The sequence below is a fragment of the Uloborus diversus genome, chromosome 2, assembly GCF_026930045.1.
Source record: "Uloborus diversus isolate 005 chromosome 2, Udiv.v.3.1, whole genome shotgun sequence".
NCBI lineage: Eukaryota > Metazoa > Arthropoda > Arachnida > Araneae > Uloboridae > Uloborus > Uloborus diversus.
The window spans coordinates 16,714,141-16,723,950 of record NC_072732.1 but is presented as its reverse complement, the minus strand read 5'-3'; the positions used below and the strand labels follow the sequence as shown (position 1 = coordinate 16,723,950).

Below are 9,810 nucleotides of genomic sequence, written 5' to 3'. Positions count from 1 at the left end.
GAAACAAATAAGAAGCTTTGGCTAAAATAAATACGTAAAATAAAAGCTTATCAACATTTGTCTTTCACAGATTTATAGCAGGTAGTCATTGTTGAAATTTCAAGCCGCGAACCTCAAGTTCAAAATGATTTTGTGCCTTTAAAATATCGGGACTACCTAGATTTTAGGGATATTTTTAGTTATTTTGACATTGAAAAAAAAGGGTTGCAGCGCTTCTTTTGCAGCGTTACTAGTGTTGCACTTTGCTGGAAAGGTTATAAAATCTGTTTTCTACATTTTATTTAAAAAGGTAAGTTGGCAACATTGTACACAGCTAACTATATCACTCAAGAATTCTGACATCGAAGTTGAAAGGAACCTTTTAAGTTCAAATTATGTACTTCCTTTATTAAGTTAAAATTTTGAGAAAAATTCTATTATTTGCTCAAGAAATTTGTTCATCGATTATCAACATCTTGTTGTAAAGCTCTGTAAGCGAACTTAGCAGTTCGTAAAATAAATATAGTACAAGATCATCATAACGCAATCCTTAGGACTGTCGGCTTTGTACTTTATTGATGTTGACATTATATAGGTCATTTCAAATTTTAATTCAGTTTAATTTATAATAATTCATTTTATGTAAAGATACTTTGTATTTATAAATTTATTTGCACATTAAAATAATTTTTAACTACTGTGAGTACTAAAAGCCAAGTTATGCAGTTGAATTATCATTCACAATGAAATAAGCTCAGTAATCAAAAGTAAGTGCTCAATCCGTGCACTTTTGCCAAACGGAAAAGCAGCCATTTTGTTCTGCCTGTGACAGCTAATGTATTTCATTTAAAAGATAATTTTAAAAGATAATGAGCAAAATGTTTCTTTATAAACTCTCACACACATTTGCGATCTTTTAAGCAACAAATGTTTGCTCATTACCTTTTAAAAACATTTGTTTTTTTCATGTGTATCAGCTGTCACGTGCGGGACAATATTTCTTTTTTTTTTCCGTGGAACAGACGTACTATTTTTCATTGCAGTGAATAACACTTTTCAGTATTAAGTTTTGATTTTCGGTTGGGAGATGAGAAACTTTCCAAATTGTAATTTGCTTGAACGACCATTAAGTTTACAATGCAGAATATAGCGCTTTTTGAACAGCACAACTTATTGTTTACTTATGAAGAAGTGTGCGGTTTATAGAGAACTGCGTTTTACAGATAGGCGGTTTAAAGGAATTGTACCGGATACATTCATAAATAAAAATAATATGTCAAATAACCTGTGTCTTTGTGGTTTTCCTCGACACGAGTGGTAAAGCGAAAAATCTGCTCTTCTCCAGAACATAATTGGGGCGGCCACCCACACACACGGACAAAAGTCCGCGCCGGCACGTGGTTGCCTCGTCCCCCGCATAGGCCCCGCCTCCCTCAGGGGCATCCGGCCAACCCCCTTCGAGCCTGGGGGGATGGGCAACCCCGCGCAGAATCCGAACGATCGCACCTGTGCCCGCTCAATCCGGGAGAACTATTTTAATTTGTGCGATGGCCGTTCATATAGCAAAGTCCCGGCAAGAGAAAGCCACTTTAGAATCAACGGCGATGCGCTCACAAAGGGAAAAACGTTCATCGCATTCAATCAGATGAACATCAGTTTTGTTCCAGTAAACAGCTTTTGAGTTGTCAGTTATGGACTTCAAAAATATTTTTCTATATTCATCTCTCGTGCAATACTAACTTTTTCAAAAAGATTTCCAATTGAGCTATATATGTGTAGTATAAATATTTGAAAGAAGAAAAACACTCGTAAATGAAATCGGAAGTTTCTGAAAAAAGTTATTTTTTTCATTCATGTTTGTGCAATAAAATTAGGGAAAATTTCTATTAACATAATCTTATTACAAAATGCTATCACACATAGATACTACAAAATACATCAAGACATGACTGTAAGAGCAAAATGCTGAAGAAAGTAAAGTTAGGCCACAATCATACTAATATCTACAGCCATATTCCTTGCTTTCTTTTTGAAAAAAACACTGAAAATTTGTTGTCTGCTAATGAAAGAAACAAATTATTGTTAGCTTAAAAGACAAGAAGTTCTTTTAACAAGACTTTTGTAGTTTTGTAAAGATGAAGCTTCTACAAAGAATCTATGAATATTAATAACTAAATCATGACCGACGTGTTTGGGAAAGCAAGAATTGAACTCACTGCCTACTGACTTTTACTAGTTGAAATCACCCCAAAGATGTCCTCGTGAAGTCCTTAAAGATTCAATCATTTCTCCAGCTGCAACTTCAAACTTCAAACTGTTTCCACCGGGATCCACTGCTTGTCTTCTGTTGAGGTAAGTTTAAAATTTAAAATCCTAATTTATAGTTGTAACTTTTAGTAAGTTACAGAAAAACAACTTCTGTGAAAAAATCACTTAAAATAAAAATTTTCTCGTAAAGCAATGCAAAAAAATGTAAAAGATTAGAAACTTATTGATAGTTACCATGTATTGAGCTAGTTACATGTTTAATATTTAAGTAAATTTGCAGATGGACTATTTACAGCCTAGAAGAGGTGATTTAGCATAAATTTTTCTTGCCTGTTTTATTACAACAAATTAAGTAACGATTTCATAATTTTAAAACTATAGTTTTGAAAAAAGTATTTTAAATATTAATTACCTGTTTCTTAAGACTGAAACTTATCTTTAGAAGGCAACAAGGAAAATGTGAATAGAAAGAACTATCTCAGTTGGGTACAAAGTTTTTGCTGCCCTTATATCTATCTCTGCTACTTTGTACCCAAAGGAGGCGTTGAGTTCTTAAGTTTTTTTTTTTTTTTCAATTCATGCACTGATATTAAATACATATATTTCGTAAAGTACTTCACAATTGATACTAGACTAGAGTATACCGTTTTCTGAAAAATGAAAAGGAACCCCGATCTATAAAATTAAAAAAAAAAATAATAATCGTGATAGTTTTAATGAAATAAAAGGAAAAGATTATTATTTTTGGAAATTCGATAAACTTTGGTACGTTTTTATTTTGAAGGGAAAAAATGTAGATATAAAAATATTATATACATTGTGATTTTGTCTTTGGCTCATGTACGCATATGTAGTATTATGATGTAATTTCCTTTTATTTCAACATTGAACAATTAACAACAGTAGTTTTTATAGATGTTCCAAAAATGTAATTTTGAAAACTCCAGTGATCAATTCTAAGATCAATTTTTATTACATTAGCATATCCAATTCTTGCAAATTTATCGAACTATTTTTTTTTTAATTACTTAAAAAGCGTGATCATTTTTTTTCCCTTTTCTCTTTCTAATTAAAAAATAGAAAACAATTATCTTCTTAAAAATCTTCCTGTGATTAAATACGATTATAAATGGTTTTTTTTTTGGGAGGGGGTTTTTTTTATTGAATGAAACTAAAAATAAGATAATTTGCTACTGAACTATTTTGAAGAGGAAAGCTTTTCTTCAAGTTTATTTTTTAAAATGAAGTATTGTTTTTACTGTTCACACTTTTAAACAAATTGAATAATAAACCCAGAAAAATTTAGAAAATGTCTGATATTACTATTTTTTTCCTTTAAAATTTTTTAAAGGTATCTTGAACTAGTTCACGAAACAGAGTAATTGATGATAACAGCAATACGGAACTTAGATATACTTTAAAACTGGGACAAGGTTAATTTTGCACGAGAGCTTACATACGTTCCTATTCTGAACCTCCCCCCCCCGCACCCAATGAATTTCGCTCTTAAATCATACAAATTTCATGCGATTTACGAATGAACAAAAGTTTTGAAAACTTTAAAATTCCTACAATTGTATTCTATTAGCCAGTTCTTGCTTTAGACATACTTTAAACATTTAAATAAAAATGTTTGCTGATGTTAAAAAGGAAATGGATAAAGATTTACTGTTGTGAATTGCCCTCATTTATTTCATTTTTAATCGTAAAATATTGACAAACTCTTACTTCATTTTAGACATATATGATGCGGGTATGTTAAGTGGGATTATGGCAGGTGTGATGTTAAAATTCCTTAAAACCGTTTCGACGGTGCCTTGTATTTAAGAGCAAATCAAAGAAAAATGTTAGAAAATAATTTTTTCTTTAGTAAAAACATGATTATAAAAGATTTCTCATTTGAATTTCACGTCATAAAAATATATTAGAAGTATTAATTCTCAGGCTTTTTGTTTTCATTTTTTAAAATTATATCTTTATATTTAATACTATTTTTAACATATAACTCACGGGTAAAAATAGTAGTCTATCTCAAAAATTAAAAACAAAAACTTTTTTAAAATCAGAATTTAATTTTTTTTTTAAAAATCAGAATGTTTTTTTTCTTGCCATAATTCTAGCACAAAGTTAACGCAACTGCTTTGTGGTGGTATGTAAACGGTTTGATCAACAGTGGCACAAAATTCAAATTTCTCATTATAAAAGAAATTTTCAAACTTTAAATATAAACTACAAATTTAGACTACTAAACCAAGATCATTTTACTCAATACATTCGTTTTCTATAATGTACTGTCCTCATTTAAAATAGTAAAATATCTAGCCTCAATTTTTTCCAAAGCTTTTTTCATAGATGACCTACTTACATTGCTGGTGAGCGATACACTGTTTTGCAGCACTAAACTATTTTAAGGTTCATGTAGTCTGCTCATAAATTAATTTATATCAAAGCAGTAAAAATGAAAGGTAAAGAAAGAAGCAAATTAGATTCGTTTACGTAGCATTCCTTGTCAAGAAAAAACCTTGTATTTAATCTGGAGTGGATAAAATAACAAGCTGAGATTAAAAGTTTTCGCATTTTTTCTTTCCTTCATTAAAAGAACGTATGTAAGTCTTTCGAATTTAGTTCCATTTTAAAATTTACATTTTGCCTTATCAGTGACGCAGCGAAGTTTTGGGGGTGAAAACAAGACCCAAAGGCATTGTTTTTAACATAAATGCAAACTCTAATGCAGTAGTTTATGCGTATGAAAGGGCAGGGGCGGATCCAGAATTTTTTTGGAATGGGGGTCAAGGCTCAATGGTCAGCGTGTTATACTGTATACAAAATCAGTTAAACAGGGGTGCCAATTCTCCCAGGGGTGATGGCCTACCCTCTCATATAGGTAACGACCCCCTCCCTCCCCCATACCAAAAATTAAGATCAAAACCCTTTCAAATCCCCCCCCCCCTCTAAATTTTTCAATGGTGTGACCTCTGCCATGGATCATATTCCTCCAAATTTTTACTAAAAATAATCTTTCTTTGGCTGATAGGCTGGACACGTTACCGTTTTAAATAGTTGAATATCTTTACATGAATATTTTATAGCACACAAAACGTTATGGTTTGATGTAGAAGAGTGCTCTGAAAAAACTGTAAGCTCATTAGAGGTGATTGTTCTTTTGAAAATGAACAAAAAAACTCATAATAGCAGTAGCCCTGTAAACGAATTCAGTCATATCCTTTGCATTACGACGTATTGGGAAGAAAAACCTTACAGAACGAAGCAAAAAAAGGAAAACATCATCTCCAGATACTATTTTTTCGGAACTAAAAGTTTGAAGTTTGAATAATAATCATTAAAAACATCTTGTCACAGGGGGGTCAGTTGACCCTTTGACCCTCTCCTGAATCCACCCCTGTGAAGGGGCTGTTTGGATCAAAAAACTCACCTTCAGAAGGTAATTTTGATCGAAAATCGCAACCAGAAGATATTTTTGATCACCCCCCCCCCCAGAAGCTACTTCTGGCCGCGCTAGTGCTTAGTATACATTTGATTTTTGCTGTCAGTTAATTCAACTTCTCGTATATGAGTAGTGGCTGACATTAGTTGAAACAGTGAATAGAAAACTGGTATTTTGTGCTACTTTGCTTTCTCTGTGAAAGAAGTTAAAGCAAAGCACAGAAATGTTAACGAAGTTTCAAGGAATGCAAATAACAACTACATAAACTAATCTAAGACTGCAAGGTCATCTGTTGTCAATAACGAATTTTTTCTCAAAACTTTAAAATAACAGTAAAAATTTCAGCACTCAGCATTATCTGCGGAACTTGGTTCTTTCTGAAACAGCGCCAATTGACAATTCACCAATTCGGGATAGTGAGTGAATAGGCACTGACAAAAATTCCTCGTGTGGTCTCACTAGCAGGCGACTAGTGAGGTTCGCCAAGAATCTCTTCTGCAAAAGATACTTCGTATACAGAGCGTTATTGCATTGATGTAGAAATATATGTAGAATATTGCATTGATGTAGGTCATCTGTTGTCAATAACGAATTTTTTCTCAAAATTTTAAACTACCAATAAAAATTTCAGCACTCAGCATTATCTGCGGAACTTGGTTCTTTCTAAAATAGCGCCAACTGACGATTCACCAATTCGGGATAGTGAGTGAATAGGCACTGACAAAAAATCCCTCCTGTGGTCTCACTATTTTAGCAGGCGACTAGTGAGGTTCGCCAAGAATCTGTTCTGCAAAAGATATTTCGTATACAGAGCATTATTGTATTGATGTATAAAAAAGTCAATTTTACTTTACAAATTAATGAACCAAAAAATACGCCGTTTTAGAACTTTAATCATAAAATTAAAAAAAAAACTGCTTTAAAGATTTATTTATTTATTTATTTTTTTTTTCAAAACGAACCTAGTTGCTAAAAGCATAAGAAGAGATATGTTTCATAAAGATATCTTTAAAAAAAAAAGAGTCAGAAAAATATTGCTTGAGTAAATAAATGTTTTGAAGTAAAAAAAGAAGGTGAGATATACGAGTTGAGGGAGGTTTGCGTCTCCCCTCAATTTCCCGTTAGAAGTTCCCGTTATCTCAGTCTTCCTATTTCCTCATAAAACTTTTGAAGGAACATTTTGATTCCTACAAAGATTTTTTTGTCCAAAAACGATTAACCAAGGAACTTCACTCGCATGATTCTTTTTTTTTTTTTTGTTTGTTTGCATGTTTTTTTTTTTTTTTTTTTTTTTTTTTTTTTTTATCAAAATAAATTGCGTTCAATTTTAAGCAGTTAAAAAAGCTTAACATGAGACAAATTCGCTGCAAACAAAACTTAATCAGATTTTATTTATTTATTTATTTATTTTTATTTTTGACACAAAACATAGAAAGAGAAGGATTTTTTCAATTCAATGTTTTTAAAGCAAGTTTTAAAAAGTCAAAAAAAAAAAAAAAAAAAAAAGTTCACATTAGCGTATACGGAAGAAAAAAGTATAAACCGGTTTTTTTTCTTTAAAAAAGTGCAAACACTAAAAGACATTTTTAGCACCAATAAATATTAATTCAAAGGTATATTTTAGCACCAACAAAAAAAGATTCAGAGGTACATTTTTAGCAATCAGTAAAGGATTTAGTAACGGAAATTAAAACTTGTTTCTAGGTAGACAACGTTGAGGAGGGTTGTAGATAGACTGATTCATTGAGCGAATTTTAAGCGCTTGATTTTTTACGTAAAGAATTGCTATAAATGAGGTTGTGTTAGACGTAAATTTGATGTTTGAGACGTTATTAACACGGTTTTTTAACATTTATACTTAATTATTTATTTACTTTTTTTAAATTTATTTATGAACTTAGAGAAATGTCCACTAATGATGTCATACTTTTTCAAAATTTTGTTCTCCCTCTGTCACACAGTATCACCGTTCACCTCCCCCCCCCCCCATCCTCACCCTTCTCTCTTTAGCAGATTTACACTAGAAAATTTCAGAAACTGTTTTTAAGAAACTGAAATGTGTCTGTTGGCAGATAAAAGTTCAATTCTCAAAAATGTCTTAAAATTTTTGTGTGCCGATGATGAACCATACACTTTTTTTTTTAACTAGTGGTATCTTCACGGCTTTGCCCGTAATAGAAAAATTAAAAGGTCTTTCGGTTCGCCTGTGTATTTACAAATAATGTGTGGTGAATTTTCTCGCCAATTGGCTTGTACCCATGTTACGGTTCCACATTATGATAATTTCTTATCTCGCCAATTCGCTTGTGCTCATGTTACGGTTCCACGTTATGTTAATTTCGTAATTTACTCGTTCATCTTATGATAGTTTTGTTCTTAAAATTGAAATAGAAAAAAAACCACATTGAATTTTCGAAAAATCGCTTCGAGGTGCACACCCCCATGCTACAAACTAACTTTGTGCCAAATTTCATGAAAATCGGCCGAACGGTCTAGGCGCTATGCGCTTCACAGTAATCCCGACAGATAGAGATCCGGACAGAGAGACTTTCAGCTTTATTATTAGTAAAGATTATTATTCAGTGGAAGTAATAGTAAGAAAATTCTTCGCTGCAGTAATTTTTCAATCCATTCAGATTTGAAATTTCGTAGAGAGACAGTAAGAAAATTCTTCACTGCAGTAATTTTTCAATCCATTCAGATTCGAAATTTCGTAGTGAGACATTATTGTTATACAATTCTTTTACCTATGACCCTAACGTGGGAGACCTCGTTTATGTGCTTACCTTGCTTTATTTTATTCCTACTTTTACAAACAATTCCCTGATGTTTTATTACTGAAACAAAATGCTTAACAGTCGAAAAGAATGATGCGATATCTATTTTACATCAACAATATATTTTTACATTAAAAATATATTGAATAATAAAACGAAACATAATAATTATATTTCTTTTTTTTTTTTTTTTATGAAAACTGTGTTTACTGAAAAATGGATGTATTTGAAATAATTTAGAGACAAAGCCCCATTTGAGATTTATAAATATACCAGCTGCATTACCCGGGTTTGCCCGGTCTACCTTGAAAAAGAAATTGTGCCAAGTGACGTATACTCATCAATCAGGCTTAAGTAAAATAAAAATAAAAACATCATGAAAAAATTTCCCTTTCAAACAATGACGACAGATATTGAAATACTTTGAAGAAATTAAATTGAGAAAGGTGGATTTAAAAAGTGTTACCAAGGAAATACAAAATAAAACACATTTAAGAAATTTCCTGAGAAAGATGGAAAGAAACAATGGATTTAAAAAGCGTAACCGTGGAAGCGCAAAAATAAATTGGTTAACAAATTGAATGGAGATGAGATTTTTCAAACTTGATTTTTAAAAGTTTGTAACTTTTTTTTTCCTTTGGAGATAGAAGCTTAGTATTTATAGCTATAATATCGAGTAAAAAATGTCGCTTTTCCCAATGGTGTAAAAAAGAAAACTGAGAGACAATTCATTCCCTTTTTATTGATAGACTGAATGAAGAAGGTAGTACTTAAATTTTTCAGCTAAAACGCAAATAACTCCCGCCGTACTTAAGTTAGAGCATTGAAACAAATTGTATAGAACGAGAAAAATTCAATCCTTTCCACCGATACGTAATATTAATATTTGCAAGTAGTTTTTAACACCCATATTCGGGAATTTATCGTCGATTTTTTTTTTCGAACTGGTCTGCAAACCTTTTCTGAACTTAAAAAAGTATACTGTGAAAATTTCAGCAAAATCTTCCGGGTAGTTCTCGAGTTTTGCACATTCAAACACACAGACGCTTTTAGGAGACCTCATTTTATACTATGTAGAGAAGAGATGTATGGCTGCTGCTAGAAAATCGATGTTGGTATGCGGGAAAGTAGGCTTGCTTAGTTTCGGGACGAAACTGTTGTTTGTTCATTACCTTGTGCCACCGTAATCTTTCCCTGATATCACGCTATTTCCTTCATCACTATATTGTTCCCCATGTATAAATAGTGCAATATTTATTTAACAAACATAAAGTGCAATGTAAATTTTCTATTTGAACTGAATTAACATTTAACAATAACCATTAGTATATACTTATCCAG

General features: G+C 31.7%; 1 protein-coding gene across 1 annotated transcript in view; it reads left to right on the top strand.

Moving 5' to 3' along the window:
* Positions 1 to 2,152: 2,152 nt before the first annotated feature.
* Positions 2,153 to 9,810, top strand: part of LOC129216881 (protein dissatisfaction-like) — a 109,555-nt gene continuing 101,897 nt past the window's right edge. The window contains exon 1 of the mRNA XM_054851096.1: positions 2,153 to 2,331. The gene's annotated coding sequence lies outside the window, so the exon portion shown is untranslated. The remainder of the gene's footprint in view (positions 2,332 to 9,810) is intronic.